Here is a 26,579-nt window from a genome sequence, read left to right as displayed (position 1 = left end):
TACATGACACTGAGATTCAGAGGGATGAAACAAACTTGGCCAGTAATGCCACTGGAAGAGGTCTAACTAGGACTAATAAAAGGACTGGGGTCTGTTTTGCTAACATTTTCTCAATCGTATAAGAGATAATAAAGACAACATAACTGACAAACTAATCTTCTAGATTAGATGTTGCTGGGAGGGAATTTTTCGTTTTGGTGTCAAAGGATGTATACCAAAATTTTTGAGCATAAGAAAGAAAAGTGAGCAACTTTTCACTGTATTCTTTCTGTATTATCAAGAAAAAAAGTAAGTTTAACTACAGCCTTATCAAAAAGGTAATTCCATCTCAAAAAATTACTCTTGGGTGTCAAGGTTATTGCATATTTGAAAAATATTGTCATTTTAAAAACTTGGCTGGACTGTCACTACCACCACAGAACTATTGACTTCACATAGCTTCATCTGCACAGCTATTGAATTTATTCTGTCTTTATTTTGACATTTCATATGATTTCATCTAAGATTCAACCCTGTGGAAATTTCAAGTTTAAGGTTGTGGGTATTTTTGTTTGGATAAAGAAAATTTATAAATGGTTAACTACTTATCTATTAGAAACAGTAGGCTTTCTATTAGAAACAGTAGTGACTCAGCATCAAGTTATTACACTTTTTTCCCCAATTATCCATTTTTTCCCTTGAAAAGAGAATCATATTGTCATTTTGTGGTTGAGATGTAAATAATCTCTTAACTGATTTCAGGCTTTATAGTTTTAAAGTTCTAATCCGAGAAACACTTTAAATTTGGGTATTCCTAAGGTATACTTTGTTTCTGCTTTTTTTCAGTTCTTGTTCATTAAAGAAAGAAATAAAAGAAAAAAGGAAAGGAAAAAAGAGAAAGTAATAAAATACTAAATTACTAAATAAACTAAATATAAACATAAACTAAATATAAATATATAAATTTATTATATATATAAATATAAAATATAAAAATAAATAAATAAATAAAATACTAAATAAAATTACTAAAATAATAAAATACTAAATACAAATCACAGAAAATAATAAAAAACTAAATATAAATCATTCAGGTCAAAACCACAAAGTAATTTTTTGCATGTAATTTATTCATGTAAATCTTTTTATTTTTTTCTGTGAGATATTTCAGATGAATTTTCTTTGAGAAGAATGAATGCCTAAGGTATCTTTCTTTCCTGTACTGGCTGGTATTTATATAGAGCTTTAAGTTTTGCAAAGCACTTTACATATATTATCTCTTCTAATCTTCACAGTAACCCTATAAAGCAGGCTCTATTATTACATTTTACAGATAAGGAAACAGAAATTAATAAAAGCAAAGTGACTCACTAGTCAAGCAATTACTACACTTCTGAGGCAAGATTTGAGCTAAGATCTTCCAGTCTCCAACTAGTATCATTTTCTCTTATTAGCATGTTTGCCTAACAAATCACCTCAATGTCCAGACTTTCTTTTTTTCTGGAGTGTCTCATGGATGCATCAGTCATTTACAGAATTCTAAAGCATAGGTTCATCTCTTCCAACAATCTCTCACTTTACAGATACAGAAATCAAACCCCAGAAAGGTAAAAATATCTTGCCTAAAGTTACCAAGAAAGTGGCAGCATCAAATCCCAGGTCTCCTCTCTTAATCTAGTATTCTTCCTCCTATACTATGGGGCAAGATCCCGAATAAAACCTTGGAGTACTAGTAGTTGAACCTTAAAACTGGTCCATTGGAAGCCAGAAATCCAAAAACTTGAGAGAAATTTTTAACTATTCTGCTCCTTTTTATTTATATGAAATTTAGAGGGAAAAAAACATGTTGTTCCCCTTGCTATCCCAATGAAAAATAATCCTGTCCATAATGTTTTGGCACCCTTTAGATTTTAAGCTGATAGCAGAAGTTTCAGTTTCCCCACAGCATTCCCATGTACATATTCATTAGGTAAAAATAGATTTGTAATGATATAGGTGCAAAAAAAATACACTCCAATTTAAAATTTGCCCCAGAAGTTCTGCCCTAATCCCAATTTGGAATATAGGAAATGATTAGGAAGATGATTTAATTCTAAAGATGCTTGCAAGCTTTGTAAAGATTACCAGCCTTCGTGAATTTTGAAACATCTGTGAGTATCAATTTATCAAGTATGTATTAAATTAAGATATTCTTAAATATACAATTAGTAGTTTTCCTTTAGTATTCTTATAACCAGCTTGCTAGGCAATGAGGGATTGCAGTGGATGGAACACTAGACTTGGAGTCAGGAAGACTGGAGTTTGAATCCTGCTTCAGACACTTACTTGCTATGTAACCCTGATTAAGTCACTTAATCTCTGTCTGCATCAGTTCCTCTCTATAAAATGGGGGAAATAATAGCAACTACACTATGGGGTTGTTGTAAATATTAAATGTATTAACATAATGTAAAGCATTTTGCAAACCTTAAAGTAGTATAGCTATTATTATTATTATTATTATTACTATTATTATTATTATTATTATTAGCTTCAATTTCTTTATTTGTAAAATGGAGACCATATTACTGACACTTCTGTGTTATAAGATTATTGTTAATAAAGTGATTGGAAAACCTTAAAGTGCTATTTCTACCAAAAGAAGTTTAATATTTGAATCAAACTGAGCTACATAAAGATTCAGTGTATTATTATTAACTACCTCAGACAGTATAACAGCACTCTTATCAAAAAATGCTCAGGCTCTTCTTTTTGAGCAGCTGTTGATTATTTTTAAAAGTAATAATGAGGAACATAGACCTTGAGCTTTAAGGAATACTGGTTCTGCCATGTATAACTTGTATCACTGCGGGCAAATCACTTAGACTTTCTGGGCCTTAAAATGAAGATTGGGGCAGTTAGATGGAGTAGTGGTTAGATCACTGGGCCTGGAGCCAGGAAGACTTGAGTTCAAGTCTGAACTTAGATGCTTATTAGCTTTGTGACCCTGGGCAAGTCATTTAACTTCTATTTACTTCAGTTGCCTCATCTGCAAAATAGAGATAATAATAGCAGCTACCTCCTATAGTTGTTATGAGGATCAAATGAGATAATAATTGTAAAGTACTTAGCACTAGACTAGATCGATATTGGTTACTACTACTACTACTACTACTACTACTACTACTACTACTATTATTGGAGTTGATGAACTTTTAAGTACTTTCTACCTTTAAACCAGTGACTTTATGACCTTAAAAGCCTTTCAGTACTCTATCTTCATTTTATGGATAGAGAAACTTAATCACCAAGAGTTGAATGGCCTATCTACAGAAAAAGACAGCACATGACAGACGGCAGCTAGGTGGTACGGTGGGGCCTAAAATCAGGAAGACCTGAGTTCAAATCCAGTCTCAGCTACTGATTAGCTATGACCCTGGGCAATTCACTCAACCCTGTCTGCCTCAGTTTCCTCATCTGTAAAATGAGCTGAAGAAAAAAAATGGCAAACCACTTCAGTATCTTTGCCAAGAAAACCCTAAATGAGGTCACAGAGTCATACACACCTGAAACAACTGAACAACAACTAAATGACAGAGCCAGATTTCAAACTCCTGTTCTCCCACTCTAGATCCAATGTCTTTTCGGTTAGAATGTACCACTCTTCTATCTATTAATGAACTCCATCTTATTGAAGAAATAACTTTCATTATGAAGAAAAATGAATTCTTATGTACAAATTAATAGTATGACATAACATATAGAGGCATATTTCACATGGTTCTAGAAATATGAAATTGTTAGAATATTTATAACCCAAGTCACTGAGTCCAGTGGGTCTTGAATTTGTATGAGCCCAACTTACATTCTTTACTGAAATAGTCATATACTGAAGTTGGGGGGGAGGGGAAAGAAGAAAAGAAATGGAGAAAATATAGACGATTAAGTCAAGGGATTAATGAGCTTCAGAAAAGTATAAAAATCTATTCCTGGGGAAATATTGTATGTTTTTAAAGATATAATTATAGTTCTAATTTGAGGTTGTCATGAAAAGAGGCAGTAAAGACACTTTTGCTCAATTATTTTTCAATTATATCTAACTCTTTGTGATCCCATTTGGGATCTTCTTGGCAAAGATATTGGAGTGGTTGGCCATTTCCTTCTCCAGCTCATTTTATAGATGAGGAAACTGAGGCAAACAGGCTTATGTGCCCAGGATCACACAGCTAATAAGTGCCTTAGGACAGATTTGAATTTAGGAAGATTAGTCTTCCTAACTCCAGGCCCAGCACTCTATCATCTATATCCCCTAGCTGCCCAGTAAAGACAACAAAAGCAGTCAAATATCTGTGGCAAAAGAAAAAGGCAAAAGTCCAAGAGCCAATTCTCAGATGCTTCTCTCTAAGGAAACTAAAATAACAAGTGCTAGCATTTTTCATATGGTACAGATACAATCCATTTTACAGATGAAGAAACCCTGGCTCAGAGAGGTTAAAAGTTTTGTTCAGTGCCCAGAAGTATTTACAAGACTAAGATTTTAATCCAGATCCTCTAACTCCCAATCGAGTAATTTATTCCAATGAATGGCCTTGCAGCATAAGCAATTGAGTTTCTTGGGATGGAAACAAAATATACCTGGAATGTAATGATATATTGAACATAGGTGACTGAGTGAATGATCAATTAATTGGCAGAAAAAGGAAAGTTGTAAAGGGGAATAGAATAGTCCTTGAGGAAAGAGAATAAGGAAGATGATGGAGTGAAAGGAGTACAGTCAAGATCCCTTCACAAAATTTTCCCAATTGATCCAGAAATTGCACCAGACAAAGTCTTTATAAGGAAACCCAGAAAAATTCATGAGTCTTTTGTATAGCCCAAGTCAGGATAGGGAAATAGATAGGGAAATCTGTAGACCCTGGGGTGCTGGAACACTCAAGGCCCCATGGAGAAGCTGTATATCAGGGTAAGAGGAGGTCTGAAACCTGAACCAGGACACCTTCAGATTCATATTGGGTGACATTCATGGGAAAGTTACAAACTGGCAGCTTTGTCACCCACTACCCAAAGCAAGTAGAGTAAAAAAGGCACTTGTATGTGGCTATGGTGCTCCTGGGTAAGGAAGGCCCTTGGCAATGTGTGGAGGAAAGAAGAAGTTCAGAAAGCAACAGCAGGAATGGAAATGACAGTCTGAGCAGATGCAAAGCAATACCTAACTTCCAGCATCTAGCATAGCCTGCTCAGGAATTACCAGTGAAAGAATTGCAGACCAACGGAGAGGCAACAATCCTACTATTCTGAGCCAACAGAGCTTGCCAGGTGGCTGATAGCAACAGAATCAAGAAGCTCTCAAACCCAAACCAGATCAGGAACTAGCAGAGCTTAGACCAGGAGAGCAGCAATCAAACTTTGCCCTGGATCTAACCACTTTGGGAGCACTGAAAACTTGTAGGCCCCTAACCTGTCTGTGAGATCCTAGAATAATATTCAATACCCCAAGAAAGCATCAGTAGGACGTGCTTTCCTCCAGAAGTATGGTAGAGCACAGCCATAACATTGTCTGAAATTAGGAAGTAAGATGCAAGAATAAGCAAGCAAAAAGTAACCCCACCAATAAAGAACAATTATGTTTATAGGGAAGCTCAAGACACAAATACACGAGAAGGGAATTACTCCAAAACATTTATAAGCAAAGCCCCAGAGGAAAACACAGCTTTTGCACAAACTCAACTAGCATGCATGAAATAGAGAAAGCAAGATTTTAAAAAGGGCATTTTTAAATTTTTTTTATAAATAGAATGAGTAATCTTAAGGGAAAAAAATGGAAAAGAAAGGAACAATGGAAGAAAGAATTGGAAATGAATTTAACAACTTGTCACAAGAGATGAAAAACTGTGCTCAAGCACCAAGCCCCCTGAAAATTAGAATGGACCAAATAGAATAACTCCATGAGGCAATCAGAAATATTAAAACATTCAAAACTGAAAGAATAAAAGAAAAACTTACTAATCTTATACCAAAAACAGCTTACCTGAGTAAAAGAAGAAAAAAATTAAAAATCATTGTACCATCTGAATGCCATGACAAAAAAAACTTAGATGTCATTTCAGGTAATCTTAAAAAAAAACCTGCCCAGATCTCTTAGTGCCAGGAGGCAAAGTGGAAACAAAAGAATTCGCTGGTCACCTCCTGAAAGAAATCCCAAAATGAAAACTCTCAGAAGCATCAGAGCCAAAACCGAGAGTTTTTAAATCTAAGAAAAAAATAATACAGGCATCCAGAAAGCAAATCCAAGTATTGAGGAGCCACAGTCAGGGTCACACATGTTTTAGCAGGCACAACTAAAAAGGAGCAGATAATTTGAAATACAACATTCTAGAAGGCAAGGAATATGGGCTTACAGCTGAGAACGACTTACCCAGCAAGACTGAATATCATGCTACAGGGAAACATATCGATCTTTAATGAAAGAGAGGTCTTCTAAGAATTCCCGATAAAAAGACAAGAATTGTGTAAAAATTTTAAAGTTCAAACACAGGAAGCAGAGAAACATAAAAAGGTAAACATTAATGAACAACAACAATGGACCAACAAAAGATTAACTGCTTACATTCAAATATGAGCAATAATATGTATGCCACATCTGGTCTTTGTTATCATTAGGGTTCATAGAGGGAGTGCAATTAAAAAAGACCTGGGAGTGGTTCTGTTGCTTTTATGATCTTAATAAAAGAATGGAAAGAGAAGAGAAAAAGAATATATTAGGAGCAAGGTAAAAGTAGATTATGGAAAATTAACTCATATATTCAGGTTGTACAAGTATACATCCATACAAACAAAAAGGTGATGGAGGGAGCATTTGACACTTGAACTTCACATAAGAACTGATTAAAAGAAGGAAGAACACACACACACACACCAAACACACACACACACACACGCACAGAGTTGGAGACAGAAATACATTTCACTCAACCAGCCAATTGTGGTTGTGTGCTTGTGTGTAGTGAGGAAAGAGGAGAGGAGAGGAAAGGAGGAGTTGAGTTGCCCAACTGGAACTGACCAGCTCAGTCCCCATTGGGGCGGCTTGGATTACTCACAGATTTGTGGTATGTCCTTTGTTCTCAAAGAGGACCATGACATCAGGAAGATGATGCCATGACTTGCAAGTCAATTGGATTTAAGTGAGGAAGGGCTGTGCAAAAGCACTAGCCACAGTTTCTGTTCCAAAGCCATCACTTTACAGTGGCCAGATATAGATCAGGGCAACTGGAGATGGCCCAGGATAAAGTGGGAGACCTTGGCCTTTTTTAAGCTAAGGTCTTTATCATCAAGGGATGGCCCCCTTAATAAAAAAATTTTAAAAATGGAAAGGGAAGGCCCTCAGGGCTGCTAGAAGAAAGAGAAACAATTACCAGTCAATAAGAGGGAAAAAGAAGAGGCAGTGAGGGGAAGTAGGAGAGTATACTCTGGAAGACATTTATTATGGTTGTTGTTGTTCAGTCATTTCAGCCATGTTCAACTTCATGACCCCATTTGGAGTTCTCTTGGCAAAGACACAGGAATGGTTTGCCATTTCCTTCTCCAGCTCATTTTACAGGTTAGGAACTGAAGCAAACAAGATTAAGCGACTTGCCCAGGGTCACAAAGCTAGTAAGTGTCTGAAGCCAGATTTGAACACTTGAAGATGAGTCTTCAGGCTTGGCACTACATACACTAAGCTACCTGGTTGCCTAGCAGGTGAGATTGCCCTTTAACAAAACAAATTCAAAGAATGTACAAAAATGTTCATAAAGCTTTTTGTGATCACATAGGATGGGAATATTAGGGAATGCCATAAGCTCAGGAACAGATGAACAAATTATGGCATAAAAATGTGATAGTCTAAATGAGGAAGTAGAAAGGGGAAAAAAACATTGGTTCTGATTTAATAATTAGTTATTAATGCAAGAGAAAAATAACCATTTCTTGCAAAGGAGAAGACTAAGGATGGAACATTGGAGAACACCAATGTATTGGAAAGAAGAGCCAGTAAAGTGGAAATAGAGGAAATAGTTAAATATGTAAAAGCACAGCCAAAAGCATTATGTCTCTCAATCCAGAAGAAGACAGAATATCCAGAAAGAGAAAATTTGGTCAGTAAGGTCAAAACTACAGGATTTAATGAGGAAGGGAACAAAGAAAAGGACCTTTGATCTCATGATCAGGAGATCCTTTGAAAAAGAAATTTCAATAGAATGGTAAGAGCAAAAGCCAGGTTACAAGTGACTGAGGAGACAGTGGGCAATTAGAAAACTGAGGAATAAGATATAGCTAATTACTGCGCCTATAGATACTTGCTTAGCTAGAATGAATAAATTGAGGGAATTCCCTATAGGGGCTACACTGATAATCCAACCAAATTGTTTTGAGATGCATGAAAATGTGATTCTTTATTGTTATCCAATTATAAATTGTTTACTATGATTTCCTCTGGTCAACTTACTGTGTAAAGGCTGTGCTTACTGCCATTCTGGGAAAGAGGAATGACTAGGGGTCAATAAAACATCACTGTCTATGAAGCAAATGCCCCTACTCTCACCCCAGGGAATCCTGTATGACTACAAAGGGTGGCAACTGTTCAGGTGAATTATAAAGCATCTACCAGCCACATCAAAATGGTAAAATAGCTATTGATACTGAAAATACAAATATCTAGAAAAGAGTAAGATATTCCCTGGTTAGAAATCTGTAACCCTTAAATGTTTATAATGAAAAGAATATTTACAATGAAAAATTACTTAAGCTACAGCCAACTAAATGACATCCCCTCTGACTTGAACCATGACCAAATTCCCTCACAGATATAAACCACTGGTATTTGTTACTTTGAACACAACATCTTTTTTTTCCCCTGTTAACTTTGTTTATTAATTTATTTTTAATTTTCAACATTCACTTCCACAAGATTTTGAGTGCCAAATTTTCTCCCCATCTCATCCCTCCTCCCACCCCAAGACATCATATTTGATGAAAACCCCTTCCCATAATCTGACCTCCCTTCTAACTACCTCCCTTCTCTTAACCCCTTCCCCTTCAATTTTCCTGTAGGGCAGAATAGATTTCTATACCCCATTGCCTATATACCTTATTTCCCACTTGCATGTGGAAACAATTTTTTAACATTTGTTTTTAAAACTTTGGGTTTTTTTTTTCAAATTTTATTTCTTCCTCCCTCCCCACCCATCCTCATTGAGAAGGCAAGCAACTCAATATAGGTTATACCTGTGTAGTCAAGCTAAACACTTTCATAGTAGTCACATTGTGAAAAACTAACTGTATTTCCTTTCATCCTATTCTGCACCCCAATCATTCTATTCTCTCTTTTGACCCTTTCCCTCCTCAGAATTGTTTGCTTCTGATTACCCCCTCCCCCAATCTGCCCTGCCCTATCAAACCCCTGCTCTCTTATCCTGTTTCCCCTTAATTTCCTGTAGACTAAGATAGATTTCCATACCCAATTGAGTGTGTATGTTATTCCCTCCTTAAGCCATATCCAATGAGAATAAGATTCACTCATTCTCTCTCACCTTCCCTCCTTTCTCCTCCACTGTAAAAGCCTTTTCTTGTCTGTTTTGTGCGACACAATTTACCCCATTCCACCTCTCCCTTGCTCCTTCTCCCAGTATAATCCTCTCTCACCCCTTAATTTTATTATCCAGATATCACCCCTTCATCTTCAACTCACCCTGTACACTCTATCTATCTATCCATCTATCTGTCTACATATATATATATATGTATATACATACATACATATAATTTTTCCCCTCCAACTATCCTAATACTGATGAAGGTCTCATGAGTTACAAATATCATCTTTCCATGTAGGAATGTAAACAGTTCAACCTTATTAACTCCCTTATGGTTTCTCTTTCCTCTTTCCTCTTCATGCTTCTCTTGAGTCTTGTATTTGAAAGCCGTATTTTCTATTCTGCTCTGGTCTTTTCATTAAGAATGCTTGAAAGTCTTTTATTTCATTGAATATCCATTTTTCCCTGGAAGGATTATACTCAGTTTTGCTGGTTAGGTGATTCTTGGTTGTAATCCTATCTCCTTTTACCTCCAAAATATTATATTCCAAACCCTCTGGTCCCTTAATGTAGAAGCTGCTAAATCTTGTGTTATCGTGATTGTCTTTCCACAATACTTGAATTGTTTCTTTCTGGCTGCTTGCAATTTTTTCTCCTTAATCTGGGAACTCTGGAATTTGGCTACAATATTCCTAGAAGTTTTCCTTTGGGGAATCTCTTTTAGGAGGTTATCAATGGATTCTTTCCATTTCTATTTTACCCTCTGGTTCTTTCTAATACCAATGCAGTTTTCCTTGATAATTTCTTGAAAGATGATGTCTAGGCTGGGCTGGGTCTGGGACTGGAGCTTCTCTCTCACCATGGTCATAGATCTTTCCTACTGATCTTCTAAGTTGTCTTTGACATTTATGACCTGAGAAGTCCAGAAACCATTACATCTGCTAATGATTCAGTCCTGTGAAGCGTGCTCTAGGTTCACTGAAGCCTGGATTTTGCCTGTATGACCATGCTGAAATGGGCTCCTTTCCCAGCCTAGCACAATAGTACTTTCCAATCAACCATCCAGGTAGTCTTGGGCTGGAAATTTGTTTCACTCTATCTTTTTGTGGGTTCTGCTGCTCTCAAATTTGTTTAAGGCCATTTTTTACAGGTATTTGGAGGGGTTTGGGGGAGAGCTCAAGCAAGTCACTACTTTTACTCTTCCATCTTAGCTCCAGCCCTCTGGACACAACACCTTAAAAAACACCAAATTTACTCAATTATTTAATCTCATAACATTTTAAATTTTACTAGCTAGCTATGGAATCAAGTGAATTCCTCTCCTCCCCTACACACACACACCATGAAAACCTCAAAAAATGAGGTATTTTATAATAAGAAAGAAAAGATTACCAGGTAGTAAAAAAAAAAAAATAGCATCTTCTTAAAATATTTAAGTACCCCATGGAACATACTTGAAGAAAACTGTAATGAGGAAAGTCCCTCAGAAACCACTTAGAACTTAAGACAAAACCTTTATGATTTGCTACAGAACTTTTTGTTCATTGTTGGCCTTTCCACCATCCAGATTTCAGTCAAGAAAATGGTTTTGATATAGCTTGGAAACAGTGAGAAATAGTTGAAAATAAAGGACATTTCAACTATGATAAGTTATAATAATCTTTGACATGTTGAAAGAAAAAAAGATTAAAAGAAAAATCAAGCTTCTGGATAACTCAATATAGAAAAAGAAATTTCCTAAAAGAATCAAATATATTTTGTCTCCCAGTTCCCAGATCCCTTGAAATTACATGAAATAGATGACCTGAACCATAGCAAAGTAATCAATCAAAGCCACAGATACTTTTTGGAGGATGAGTATGATGTGTGTGAACATTTTAGTTGATCCTTTGCTTTCTCCACACCAACTTCCAAAGTCTAAAAGATGGAATAATGGGAAACTACTTATTAGAATAATCAGGCTTAAGAAGATAAAGATAGTAATGTAAATATGAAATGTCCTTATCCATTTAATCATATTGTCTCTGCTAATCTGTACTCTCCTTTCTGTACCCAAAGTAATTTAAATTTTGCAATTCTGTCATAAACTTTCCTAAACCTAAATACCCCAAAGAATAGCTCTCTAAGGCAAAAAGTTTCACTGGTAAGTGGCTCATTGAGTATCCTATGTCTTTAACATTTCAAAAACATAACATTTTGGTATGTTGTATGCAGTATTCTACCCCCCCACCTCTGCACATGTGTAGATTTAGTTTTGATTGTTTTTTTCCTTAATATATTTTTAGTAGCTGTTGCAGTAACATGCCCTGAGACCATGAAACATCATTTCTTGGTGGAGGTGTTGAAGAAGTCACTGCTACCTGAGAGTCTATGACAATTTATGATAGGTTGAAAGTAAGATAATAGGAAATAAGTTTGAGGGTAGTATGAAGGAACAGCATAAAGACAAGCCAAATCCAAACTGGAGTGAGCCAGCAAGGCTCCAGAGAGAACACATTCTTAGCACCCATCTCAGCATCAACAGTTTGTGAGAAACTTGTGTTCTGAGAATGCATCCTGCTACCATTTCACTCAGGATCATATAATCACAGAAACTCCAGGTTTGGACCAAACATTTTTGGCAATTTTATATCCTACCCAAGAACCCAGAGGGGGTTTATAACCAAGAAGGCAAATTTCCAGAATTTTCAGAACAATATATTTGTCTACACAGACATGCTTTATTTGATTTACTAGTTGAAAGTTGAATATATTAAATTAATTTTGGAGGGGCAGAGCCAAGATGGCAAAGTAAAAGCAGTGACTTGCTTGAGCTCTCCCCGAAGCCCCACCACATGCCTGTAAAAAATGGCTCTAAACAAATTCTAAAGCAGCAGAACCCACAAAAAGACAGAGTGAGACAAATTTCCAGCCCAAGACAACCTGGATGGGTAATCAGAAAGGTATATTGCACTGGGCAGGGAGAGGAACACAGTTTGACGTGGGTATACAGGCAAACCAGGCCTCTGTGAACCTGGAGCAGGCCACAGAGGACTGAATAATGGACAACTGTGGCAGTTTCCAGACTTCTCAAGCCACGAACACCAAAAACAACTTAAAAGGTCAGTGGGAAAAGTCTGTGACTGCGGTGAGAAAGAGAAACGTGGTGCAAGGTCAGTGGCTATTTCTGGAGCTTCTGGCCCACAGACTGAGGAGGAATCCAGTGGCTGATCAGAGGGGGATTGCAGGGATCTCTTTGTCACTGCTGAGGCAGGATTCTCTTGCTTTGTCCTTGCTTGTATCTGGGTCACAATTCTGGGTGGCGGTCCTGGGGTGAGGAGGAATGCTGGCATGGTGGAGCTTGTAGTGGTGGTGGAGATGAAATCTTCCTCACAGTTACAAGGCAGAAAACAGTGCTTGTGGCCACTCATAGACAAGAGCACAGACAAAGAAAGGAGTAAACACCTCACCCTTGATCATAGCACATTGGAAGAACTGAAAATGTACAGGTCCCTAGAAGTATCTCTGAAAACAGCTGCACAAAAACCCTGAAGCTTAGGACAGTACATTCTCCACACTGGAAGCAAACCCCTACCTTAACAAAGAGTTTATAACTCAAGTAATTGACTGGGATCATGAGCAAGCAGTGCAAAAAGAGTCAGACCATAGAATCTTGCTTTGGTGACAAAGAAGATCAAAACACAAAACCAGAAAAAGACAATGAAGTCAAAGCTCCTACATCCAAAGCCTCCAAGAAAAATAGGAATTGGTCCCAGGCCATGAAAGAGCTCAAAAAATATTTTAATAAGTAAGTAAGAGAAGTAGAGGAAAAACTGAGAGTAATGGTAAAGGACACCCAAAAAAACACTGAAGAAAATAACACCTTAAAAAAGCCTAACCCAAATGGCAAAAGAGGTCCAAAAAGCCAATGAGGAGAAGAATGCCTTAAAAAGCAAAATTGGCCAAATGGAAAAGGAAGTCCAAAAACTTACTGAAGAAAATACTTCCTTAAAAATTAGAATGGAGCAATTGGAAGCTAGTGACAATTTGAGAAATCAAGGCACTGTAAAACTAATCCAGAAGAATGACAAAATAGAAGAGAATGTGAAATATCTCATTGGAAAAACCACTGGCCTGGAAAAAAGATCCAGGAGAGAGAACTTAAAAATTATTGGACTATTTGAAAGTCATGATTTAAAAAAGAGCCTAGACATCACCTTTCAAGAAATTATCAAGGAAAACTGCCCTGATATTTTAGAGCCAGAGGGTAAAATAGAAATTTGAAGAATCCACCAATCACCTCCTAAAAGAGATCCCCAAAGGAAAACTCCTAGGAATATTGTAGCCAAAGTCCAGAATTCCCAGATCAAGGAGAAAATATTGCAGGCAGCCAGAAAGAAACAATAAAAGTATTGTGGAAAGACAATCAGGATAACACAAGATTTAGCAGCTTCTACATTAAGGGACTGCAGGGCATGGAGTGTAATATTCCAGAAGGCAAAAGAGATAGGATTACAACCAAGAATCACCTACCCAGCAAAACTGAATATAATCCTTTAGGGGAAAAAATGGTCATTCAATTAAATAGGGGACTTTCAAGCATTCCTGAGGAAAAGACCAGAGCTGAATATAAAATTTGACTTTCAAATACAAGACTCAAGTGAAACATGGAAGAGGTAAACAGGAAAGAGAAATCATAAGAGACTTATTAAGGTTGAACTGTTTCCATTCCTGCTAGGAATTGTCAGTATTAGGGTAGTGGGAGGGAAAAAATTATATGTATGTATAGATAGACAGATAGATAGAGGGCACAGGGTGAGTTGAAGATGAAGGGGTGATATATGGAAAATAAAATTAAGAGGTGAGAGAGGATTATACTGGGAGAAGGAGAAAGGGAGAAGTAGAATGGGGTAAATTATCTCACATGAAATGGACAAGAAAAAGATTTTATGGTGGAGGGGAAATGGGGGAAGGTGAGAGGGAATCAGTGAATCTTATTCTCATAGGATTTGACTTAAGAAGGGAATAACATACACACTCAATTGGGTATGGAAATCTGTCTTACCCTACAGGAAAATAGTAGGGGAAGGGGACAAGAGAGTAGGGATATGATAGAGAAGAGGGCAGATTGAGGAAGGGGGTAATCAGAAGCAAATACCTCTGAGGAGGGACAGGGTCAAAAGAAAGAATAGAATAAATTGGGGGGTAGGATAGGGTGAAGGGAAATATACTTAGTTTTTCACAGCAGAACTACTATGGAAGTGTTTTGCATGACTACACATATAACCTGTATCGAGTTGCTTGCCTTCTCAATGAGGATAGATGGGGAGGGGGGAAAAAAGAAAATTTGGAACCCAAAGTTTTAAAAACTCATGTTAAAAAAATAAAAAATAAAAATGAAATTAAACAAAAAGAATCTAAAAAAAAAAAAAAACCTGAGAAGGCTTTACAGGAGATTGCTGCAATGAACACAGTGGGTGAATATGTGGATTGGTTTTGCCCAGTTTGAGCTGTCTGCAGGAAATAAGGAAAGTTTAGCCAACTGCAGACAAATTTATGAAGAAACCTACAGAAGTATGAAAAGCTATGAAGAGGAGAAAAAACTCATGTTCCTGGAAGCCTGGTCAAACTTTGATGAATTTGGAGCACAGTCTTATGAGGAGGCAGTGGATAAACTCATGCCAGAGAAGTTAAGAAGAGAAGTAAAGTACAGATGTGCTTCTGCTGGGGAAAGTACTATGATTACTGCTTTCCAAGAGATGCTGCAAACCAATCCAGCCTCAAACTGCTGGCTATGGACAAACTTTGGAAGAAACAGCAGCAAAAAAAGAATACTGTAGAGCAAAACCCAGACAAAGACATGTAGAAGAGTGAATCTTGCCTTTTTCCATGTAGTTGTACTTTGGTTATTTTTATAAATTCCTACTCTTCAATTATTGTGACTTAGGGAACTGTTGTGCATTATTTGTGCCAGTGGTGAACCTTGTACCTTCATGCCTTTAAAATATTGCTAAGTTAGCACAGAGGAGATTGTAAATAAAGGAAATGAAATTTCTTTTAAAAAAAAAATAAAATTGACCAAATGAAAAAGGAAGTCCAAAAGATTACTGAAGAAAATACTTCCTTGAAAATTACAATGGAGCAATTGGAAGCTAGTGACTTTATGAGAAATCAAGACACTGTAAAACAAATCCAAAAGAATGAAAAAAATAGAAGACAATGTGAAATATCACATTGGAAAAACAACTGACCTAGAAAATAGATCCAGGAGAGAGAATTTAAAAATTATTGGACTATCTGAAAGCCATGATCAAAAAAAGAGCCTAGATATCATCTTTCAAGAAATTATCAAGGAAGACTGCCCTGATATTTTAGAACCAGAAGGCAAAATAAAAATGGAAAGAATCCATCAATCACCTCCTGAAAGAGATCCCCAAAGGAAAACTCCTAGGAATATTACAGCTAAATTCCAGAGTTCCCAGGTCAAGGAGAAAATATTACAAATAGCCAGAAAGAAACAATTGAAGTATTGTGGAAACACAATCAGGATAACACAAGATTTAGCACCTTCTACATTAAGGGACCAGAGGGCTTGGAATAGAATATTCCAGAGGACAAAGGAGATAGGAATACAACTCAGTATAATCCTTCAGGGGGAAAAAGGGATATTCAATGAAATGTCCATTTTCAAGCATTCTTGATAAAAAGACCAGAGCTGAATGGAAAATTTGACTATTAAATACAAGACTTTAGTGAAACATGAGGAGGTAAACAGAAAAGAGAAATCTTAAGAGACTTACTAAGGTTGAACTGTTTACAATCCTGCATGGAAAGATAATATTTGTAACTCATAAGTCCTTTGTCAGTATTAGAGTAGTTAGAGGGAAAAAAATTATATGTATGTACATAGATAGATAGTTAGATAGATAGAGGACACAGGGTGAATTGAAGATGAAGGGATAATATCTGGAGAATAAAATTAAGGGGTGAGAGGATTATACTGGGAGAAGGAGAAAGGGAGAAGTAGAATGGGGTAAATTGTCTCACATAAAACAGACAAGAAAAGGCTTTTACAGTGGAGGGGAAGTGGGGAAAGGTGAGAAGGAATCAGTGAATCTTATTCTCATTGGATTTGGTTTAAGGAGGGTATAACATACACACTCAATTGGGTATGGAAATCTATCTTACCCTACAGGAAAACAGGGGGGTGATGAGGACAAGAGAGTAGGAGGATGATAGAGGGGAGGGCAGATTAGGGGAGGGGGTAATCAGAAGCAAAAACTTCTAAGGAGAGGCATGGTCAAAAGAGAATAGAATAAATGGGTGGTGGGATAGGATGAAAGGAAATATACTTAGTTTTTCACAACATGACTACTATGAAAGTGTTTTACATGACTACATATATATAACTGTATCAAGTTGCTTGCCTTCTCAATGAGGGTGGGTGGGGAGGGAGAAAGGGAGAAAATTTGGAACCCAGAGTTTTACAAACAAACATTAAAAAAATTGTTTTCACATGCAACTGGGAAGTAAGAAGTACAGGAAATGGAGTATAGAAATCTATCCTACCCTGCAGGAAAATTGAAGGGGAAGGGGATAAGAGAAGGGGAGGGGGAGAGGTAGAAAGGAGGGCAGGTTGGGGAAGAGATATTCAGAATGCATGCCATCTTGGGGTGGGGGAAGTGATGAGATGGGGATAAAATTTGGAACTCAAAATCTTGTGAAAGTGCATGTTGAAAATGAAAAATAAATTAATTAATAAGGTTTACAAAAATTAATTTTTGTATAGCAAAATAGTATTTTGTAGAAATCTTAAGAATTATGTGAAATCAAGGAGAATTCCTTCACTGGAGGACACTGGGGAAAATCTCTAACAAAAAAAAGATCTGGTTTAAAGCAAGGAATTTGGAAAGGAGTTGCTGAAGCATAACTAAAAGCAGTAAAGGACATCAGTTCTTGGCTTTTCCTGAAAGAGAGAGTTTTTTAGTCCTTAACTAAGCATCAGCTACCATACTCTGGGTAAGTACCCTTCACCAATAATGCCAACGAAGGGCACACACATCAAACACTACATCTATAATGGTTGTGCTCTTAGAATTCCTCAGTTTAAAAACTAAGGAACTTTAGCACCAAGGACAACTATAAGCCGGGTCTGAGCCAGCTGGTTTCTTGCAACACACAATCTAGGTCTTTTTGTGAAACACTGTTGTGATGCGCCTTTCTTTTTAAATACAATTTTAAAATAGATTAAAATTCATGAGAAAGTCAATTAAGGGCAAGTTCTTCAAAAGTGAAAGTACTTTTCAGTGCTTTAGAATGAAGGATATAAGTTTAATACCAAGAAAAATTTCCTAGCAGAGGGAAGTCTAATTAAAGTTAATTTCCAAGGGCAGGTACATGGCACAATGAAAAGAGCTCTGACCTTGGAGTCAGGACCTGAGTTCAAATCCAGCCTCAGACACTTAACACGTGCTAGCTGTATGACCCTGGGCAAGTCACTTAACCCCAATCGCCTCACCTAAAAGCAAAAAAAAAAGTTAATTTCCCACTTATACACACTCACCTTTGTCCATGCTTTATTTACGCTCATCCATGTTTATAGCCCCAATGGTATGAAAACTTCTGTGGGAAATACAGGAACCTTAGAAACCTCAGAAGTTTAGAAATAGAAAATAGGAAGAATCTGAGGAAAGTTAGTACAGCCTATAGATAGAGTTGCCTTGCCTATGTGATTTCCATCCTCCCAGAAATTCTGTCCAAAAATACCTTCCATAATCATTTTTTAATTCATCGTCTGACTCTTGGAGAATTGTTCCCACAGTGGAGAATGCTGGAATTACTCCACAATTGCCAAAAGCTGGGCTTTGGGTAAAAGGGAGGTGCACACTGAGGTTCCTTTGGTGGGATCATCTGTCCCAGAGACACCTGAATCATTGGGCAAAGATATACTTTCTGTTTTGTAGTGAAAAGATTAGTATGAGGCCAAACAAAATGGACTAATAGGCCTAGAGATGGGGAAAAGGTGAGCTTGTGTAACATAGCAATAGACCAGGGTGTAATGAAACAGTGGGATCCAGGTCAAAAATGAATTGTCATTTAGACAGGAGGAAAGACAGTGTATCAGTATCAAAGCAAGGTTGAAAGTAGTGTCAAAGAAACTCTAGTAGTCTGATGAAGTCACTTGGTGGAGATCATCTGTTGATTTTTAAACTGAGAGAAATTAGGCCCACTTTTGTGAAAGAACATGGTGTCAGAAGTCTTGGATTCAGGTGTTGCCTGTGTCATTTGTTACCTGTTTGAGCTTGGGCAAATCACATAATCTTTCTGTTCTATTCTTTCTCCTCTGTAAAATAATGGGATTGGAACAGATGGCCTCCAAGCCCTTCAGGTTAATCTATGCATGTGTATGTATATGTATATATCTCCCTAATGGACCATTTTTGGGACCAATGCCAGTTTGTCTCCTCAGTCTCTTTAATGGAAATCAGTGAAATTTTAACAATTAGAAACTGATTTGGAGTGAACAATAATCTCAGATAAAAAACAAATGCAAAAACAAATTAAAAAATTAAAAACAAATACTTCTCATAGGGTTATTAGTAAGGATTAGTTCAAGCAAATATTTTTGCCTAATGCCCAGTTTAACAAAGTCACAATGAAGAAACAGGAAATTAGGGAGAAACATGAGTACTTTGAAAAGGTAGGGTGAGCACAAGTAGATATAAGATAAAAAATATAAAACCTGAATATTTGAGACTTGGGTACAAGGAAAAGAAATTGTTCGGAAAAGAGTTGAGTAACTTGGGTACTAATATTATTTTGGAGCACTGGACAACATTTGAGTCTTAGATCTGCCACTTAGTTCACTTTCTAACACTGGGCATGACATTTAACCTCCTTAATACTCAATTTCCTCATCTGTAAAATGTTAATAATGATATCTGCATTGATTACCTAGTGTCATTTAAAAATAATTGTTGTTGTTGTTGTTGTTGTTGAGTCATTTCAGTTGTGTCTAACTCTTCATGAACCCCTTTGGGGTTTTCTGGGCAAAAATACTAGAGTAGGGGCAGCTAGGTGGTGCAGTGGATAGAACACTGGCCTTGGAGTCAGGAGGACCTGAGTTCAAATCTGGCCTAAGACACATAACACTCACTAACTGTGTGACCCTGGGCAAATCACTTAGGCCCATTGCCTAGCCAAAAAAAAAAAAAAATGATACTAGAGTGATTTGCCATTTCCTTCTTCAACTCATTTTACAAATGAGAAAATTGAAGCAAACAGGATTAAGTGACCTGCCCAGGTCACACAGTAGTAAGTGTCTGAGACTTTATTTCAACTTGGATCTTTCTCACTCTAGGTCCTGTGATCTATCTGCTGCACCCTTAGTTGCCCACTTTGATAATTGGGTCCTGTTATATAGGCAAGGAACCATGATCAACAGTTGAGCTATTAGCAAGATTAACTTTTGCTGAGCTTAGGAGCCAATGACATAAGATTACAAATATCATCCTAAGCTGGAGGCAGGTTTGGTTTTAAAGTCAGGGAAAGGATGTATAAATTGTGCTTTAAGAGCACAAGAAGAATTCTTTACATTAAACCTAGCATGACAGTACTCAAGAAGGATGGTTGGCTCAAGTCAGGGGTTCCACACTGAAGCCACCTGAGGCACACAATAAAGGAGAAGACCAGCAGAAGGTGGCTGAAGTGGTGCCTTCTGGCAATATGAGAGAGATTCTCCTAGGCCTGGCAAATACTGTTTGCCCTCCTTTGCCAGAAGATTCTCTGGCACTAGCTTCAGGATACCCAAGTCTCTGTTTCTGAGCCCTAGAGAGATTGCGACTTGCCTAAGTTCTCATGCCAAAATATCAAACTTTGAATTTGAACCTGTATTCTCACTCTAAATACTTGGTGGTCTCTCTTCTATATCACATTGGCTTCTAGCATCATTCATTATTCTATTGCTTTAGGCAACAATATTAGATTTTTTGCCATTTGAAAAGATGTAGCATCCAAAGAAAGAACTAGTATAAAATATACTCATTTATAAAAATCTTGAAGAAAAGAATTGTACAAGATGAGAAGTATCACCTAATAAAACAATGAGAAACACTTGAAGGAAAATAGTTTCTAGGAAGATTGACAAGAGATCCATTTAAGACAGATCATTTCAAGAGCAGTCACCAAACAGAGACATAGGGGGAAGATCTGGCAAGATCTAAACAATAGACTCTTCATCATAGAATCTAAATGGAAGAAGGATTGATTTCCTGAAAAATAGCAAGGTCCTCTATAAGCTAATGTTGGCAGATGGCATTCTAAGATTTTAAGTCCCAGAAAGATTCAGAACTTCCTAAATTAGATGAATAATGGTTCAAAATGTGCATATGCACATTCATATATGTTATGCTTATCTACATATATATTTATATATAAATAGTGCATCCATACATATATGCATATATGCAACATCATATACATATATAGTGTCATTTGTGAAAAATTAAATTTTCACAGAAACATTTACAAATCTTTCCTATTTTTCATCCATTCAAAAGAATTGTGCTACTCAAAAACTATTTTTCATACGAACTGGAAACTATTGATATTAAAAGGATGATTTTTTTCATAGAAACTTGAAACAATTAAAAAGTTCAAAATTTACCAAACCTAATCTAACCTAATCTAATTCCATTCAATTCTGAGTCCAGTCCATTGACCATCCACAATGTCTTTCCCTACATCACTTACATAACTGTCTCAGACCAAATAAAAAAAATAAGTAACACATACCCAGATACACTATTTATTTCATCCAGACCTATGATTTAATTGCTTATAGGAACCCCAATGCTTATAATAAGGGCAGCCAGGTGGTGCAGTGGATAAAGTGCTGGGCCTGCAGTCAGAAAGATTCATCTTCCTGAGTTCAAATCTGGCTTCAGACACTTATTAGCTATGTGACCCAAGTCACTTAACCCTATTTGCCTCAGTTCCTCAACTCTAAAATGAGCTAGAAAAAAAAGAAAGAATAAAAAGAAAGAATAAAATAAAATAAAATGAGCCAGAGAAGGAAATGGCAAACTACTTTAGTATCTTTGCCAGGAAAACCCCAAATGGGGACATGAAGAATCAGACATGATTGAAAACAATTAAACAAAGGAACTCCAAATGAGAAAACTCACTCTACCAAATCCTTACACACACACACATACACACTACATATATGAACAAATGCATATATTTCACTGTTTTAGCAGTATAAAATAAATTGCAATAAGAAGTAAATTATTAAGTGAATAAAATGAATGAATTACTTGCTCTAAACTTCTGATTTAATTGATCTGGAGACAGACATTGTGAAAGGACAATAAATAGAAGTGAGGTTTAAATAAGAAGAGAAGACTAGACTAAATTATATTGAGAAATTGTGTGGTGTTTTTAATCAGCCCAAACTTCACTCTGAAACTAAGGTCCCTCTTTTAATTTCAATAGGTTTCCAATTCTTCTGAACAACATTCTTGCAAATATCATTAGTCTTCTGAATGGAAAAATAAGAAAGCTCTTCAAATATTTCTATAATCTTTTTTTTCTCTATGACATTGAGTCTATCACATTTGGATTCTTAAAAGCATTTATAGACAAACTGTATGAGGAACCAGAAGTTGCATTATAAAGAAAATAGAGGTGGGGACAGCTGTACTACACATAGAAAATACCTATGTTAGAGTTGAGTCATGTTTTTAGGGCATTTCAATATATACATATACATATATATTTCCTTTCCTCTGGGTCTGTGGGACTTTCCAAGGAAAAGAAGAGTTGATCAATCTCTATTATCATGTAACAATGGATTCTTTTTATAATTGAGTGATTTTGTTTAATATAAATCAGCAGCTACTATAAGGAAGGAATGACAATCCATACACAAAACTGACATATCCTATTAGATGTATTAAAAGTACTTGCCATTAACTGATGGGTCAAGCCATCTGGAAATTGGGGGCCTGGGTGGTGCTATGAGCCTTTGAGTCTGTGTATCAAGGTAAGTCTCCACTAGTTCTGATCAGCATATCAACTCATGATATCAGCTTAGATAGATTATGGGTATTGCAGCATGAAAGTTGACTTTCTAGATTTTCCAGTTTATTTTGGAAAGATCCTGTCTGTGATGTATGTCACTGTTGTTTCATCAGTTTTCCACAGTTCTATAAAGATATAGGACAGTAATTAGTGGGAAAATAAGTTATCTTGATATACAATACCTGTCAACTTCCATTTCCAGGTATGTTTTTGGAACTTTTGAACATTTTAACTGGCTAAGGGAAGGTAGAATTTTTTAGCCATAAATCTTAGGGCTCAGGAGCTTCAATGCCTAGAGAATATATAATGTTACAAACTAGAACAAAGCTGACTTTAAATTTATTTATGACTTTATACCTGATTTAATTCTTAACTTTCTTGATCTCTACAGAAGGAGTTATTAAATTGGGGTATATGAGTTGGTAAAATATTTTTATAACCATATTTCAATTTAATCAGTTTCCTTTGTAATCTTATTTATTTTATACATTTAAAAACATAATTCTAAGAAGTGGTTCATATGATTCCCAGGCTGACAAAGGGGTCTGTGACACACAGAAAGGTTAAGAACCTTTGCTCTCTAATCTTTAGACCTTATTATTACCCAAAAGTACATTTAAGGAAAACCATGCATTCTATGCTTATTTTATTATCACTACAAAATCCTTATGGGAAAAAGCTATACACATAGTAAAGGTATATAAGATGAAGGTATAATACAGGCTTTCACAAATGATATTCAATAGTAATCCCATTATAAAAGAAGGGCATAGTTAATACAAAATTTATTTTTGACCATTAGAAACATTTGATCTGATATAGCAAAATGCTGCCTAAAAGTCTTTCTTCTAACAAGATGCCCCCAACACATATGTCAAAGAACATATAATCTTCCTTGAAGTATATAATGATAGAAAGAACTTTTTCAAAAAGTTCTTGCTTTTTTTATATTTTAAGGTTTTTATGTTAATTTTTAATCAGCAAAAATCTGTCTTCTCATCCTCTTTCTCTCCCCAATTGAGAATAAAATAAAAATAAGACCTGTTACAAACATATATTATCAATCGAAACAAATTTCTCCTTTAGCTGGGTCCATATTTTTTCTCATTTTACTCTTTGAGCCCCTTACCTCTCTATTACGAAGTGGGTAGCATATTTCATTAGTCCCCTGGAATAGGGGTTGGTCGTTATTCTGATAAGAGTTGCTATTGCTTTGAAAGTCACTTGCCAATTACCATATTGTTTGTATTGTATAAATTGTTCCCCTGGTTCTGCTCACTTCACTCTCTATTAGTTTGTACAAGTCTTTCCAGGGTTCTCTGAAACCATCTACTTCATTATTTCTTACAGCACAGTAGCATTCCACCAAATTTATGTACCATAACTTGTTCATCCATCCTTTAATTTATGTACATTTCTACAGAGTCCCATTCTCTGACACCTCAAAGAGAAGTATAAATATTTTTGCACATCCCTAAGTCTGAAGTTGAAGAGAGAGTTGCTCTTCTTGGCACTGAAGGTTCTCCACAAAGCAGTAGGGAGATTGGGCTAGCAGCAATAGATCAAAGATGCCTTACTTTGGTACGGATGAAAGTGGTTGTTTTAGGGTAGATGACTGACCACAAGCAGCATTTACTAAGGGAACACTCTCTGACAAACAGGAAATAAGAGCCTCAGGGTGCTATTGCACCAGCAATCTGAGGACTTCTCCCCTGAAGGAGGCTGTCTATGAAGTAGCAGTAGGAAGTGGTAGACTCTTGTGCAGATGGAACACACCCAAACTGCCTCTAACAGCCTTTCATCAGGAGACAAGTTTTGCCCAGCAGATGAAAGACTCAGGGTTCTAGCACAGCCAAGGTCTGACATTTTCTATCTGTCATCTGGAGCAGTTGTTTTTGCTGTAAGATAACTAACATTTCCTTCTATATTTCAATCTTTGGACTTTGTTTTAGTTATTCTTGTTTCTTTGTGGGGTCATTTGCTTCTATTTGGCCCATTCTAACTTTGAGGGAGTTTGTGGCTTGGAAAAGGTTTATTTAATCTCATGTGCAAAGCTGTTAATTCCTTTTTCAATTCTTTCTTCCATAGTTCTCATTTCTCTTTTATAAGCTCACTCATTAACTTAGGAAAACGTTTAAATTTTCTTTAAACTCTTGGTACATCTCTTCCAGAAATTCTAGTTCAATTTGTGCCTAAAAATATAAATGAAATCATTAAGATAATGGAATTTCCTAGTACTGTTTAAAAGATGATTGGACACTCAACTGTTCACAGTACTTTTGTACAAAATGATAGCCATATATTGATTCATGGGTTAATTCCTTCATTTTACAATAATTTCCTCTTAAACACAAACATAAGATTAAATGAATGTATATGAATGAAAAGTTAGTAAGAACACAATACTTGTTATGAATACTTTGTTTTCTTTCAAATATTTTTAAATAGGCTTAGTTGCACTGTGGAAAAGAAGACAAATTAATTATTTTCATCAGGATGCTTGAGTGTTAAGTTACTATACTGGGTAAAGTAATTTGTTAATTACCTTTATAGTCATCAGGAAATATTTATTGAGCACCAATGTGTGGCATTATGCTAGGTTATTAAAATTCAATGAGAATTAGACACACTTAGTAGTTGCATAATAATAGTTAGCACTTTAGAATAACAACACTAAAATATGAGAAATTATATTAATACAAATTACCATACTCTCTAAATGAGGAGCTACAGGAATTCCAAGGTCACATACTCAGTATTACATAGAAAAAGGACATCTGGTCAGTAAGCATCATGTCCAAGTGGTCAGAAAAAATGGATAGAGGATAGCACATTGAAGAAGTGGTGAAATACATTAATCTGATTGGTCTAGCAAGACAAATTTTACTAAATGTCATAACTTGCAGGGCAGGGGAACATATCTTAGCAAAATAAGTACTCTATTTTCATACAAAAATTGAACATTTGAAAGTTGCGATATTCTTGTCAGAACTATTTGATACAGCCTGTGAGAATTATTTCAACTCCATAATTTTTATTGCATATTTGTTATATTGTTACATCATTGTATTATATGCATTCAAAATTCATCTAAGTATAAGTTTTCATATTTTATTAAAATGGTACTTCAATTTATTTCCACATCAGAATTCAATTTTACTTTTATGGGGATTTTTAATAAAAGTTGGAGAATATTACCTTTAAAACTTTATCTCTAGTGAAGATATAAGTATTTCAATGCATGTCAAGATTCCATTATATGAAACATATTAAAGTTCATTTTGGTGAAGTTTGTTTTAACATAAAAATAATTTAAGTATATGAATATTCTCCTGACAATTAAAGTACCAAGAATTTCTTTTTTAATCTTGGGGTTTACCTACACACCTGATATGTGTTATCATCATTATTATATCAAAAGGTATTTCTTTAGGGCACCAGGGTAGAGCCTGGCTTTTCAAATAGGATTAAAGCATTCTCTATACCTGAGACTTAGACTATTTACTAAAATATAAACATTTTAAAATATCCTTTATTTCTTCACTGTGCCCTCCATTGTGATTTGAATGTCATAAAATGGGAGAGTGGGTTGTGCAAGAAAAGATGATCAGAATTGCATTCAGGTAGGAAAAAAACACACTAAATAGTCTTTCTAATACTACTCGGTAAAGAGCAGGATTCAGTGAAGGGCAGAAGCGTGCAGAGGGAGAATGGGAGAACATAATTGATTGACTTTTTTTAGCCAAGTTCATTTTCTAAAGTAAGTTTATTTGTTAATAGACTGTACTTGAGGGAGTTTAATAATAGGAAGATCAAAATGACTTTGGGGGTGAAACTATAATTTGAGATGTCAGAGAGTTCCAACCTGGCACACTTATTCATTGCTGAGTGACCTTGTACATCTACTGCTGTGCATTTTCTGTCTGTAGTTCACTTTTTATCAGCAGCATTGTCATTCTCAAAGCCTAAAAACAAAAATTCTGCCTATCA

General features: G+C 36.0%; 1 protein-coding gene across 1 annotated transcript in view; it reads left to right on the top strand.

Annotated features, from left to right (window-relative positions):
- Positions 1-26,579, top strand: part of EPHA6 (EPH receptor A6) — a 1,252,883-nt gene that overhangs the window by 714,245 nt on the left and 512,059 nt on the right. The gene's annotated exons all lie outside the window — the stretch shown is intronic.

The sequence above is a fragment of the Vombatus ursinus genome, unplaced genomic scaffold (genome assembly GCF_900497805.2).
Source record: "Vombatus ursinus unplaced genomic scaffold, bare-nosed wombat genome assembly UNPS02014814.1, whole genome shotgun sequence".
NCBI classification, from domain to species: domain Eukaryota; kingdom Metazoa; phylum Chordata; class Mammalia; order Diprotodontia; family Vombatidae; genus Vombatus; species Vombatus ursinus.
The sequence above is the reverse complement of the archived record's forward strand: the minus strand, read 5'-3'. Positions and strand labels throughout refer to the sequence as shown.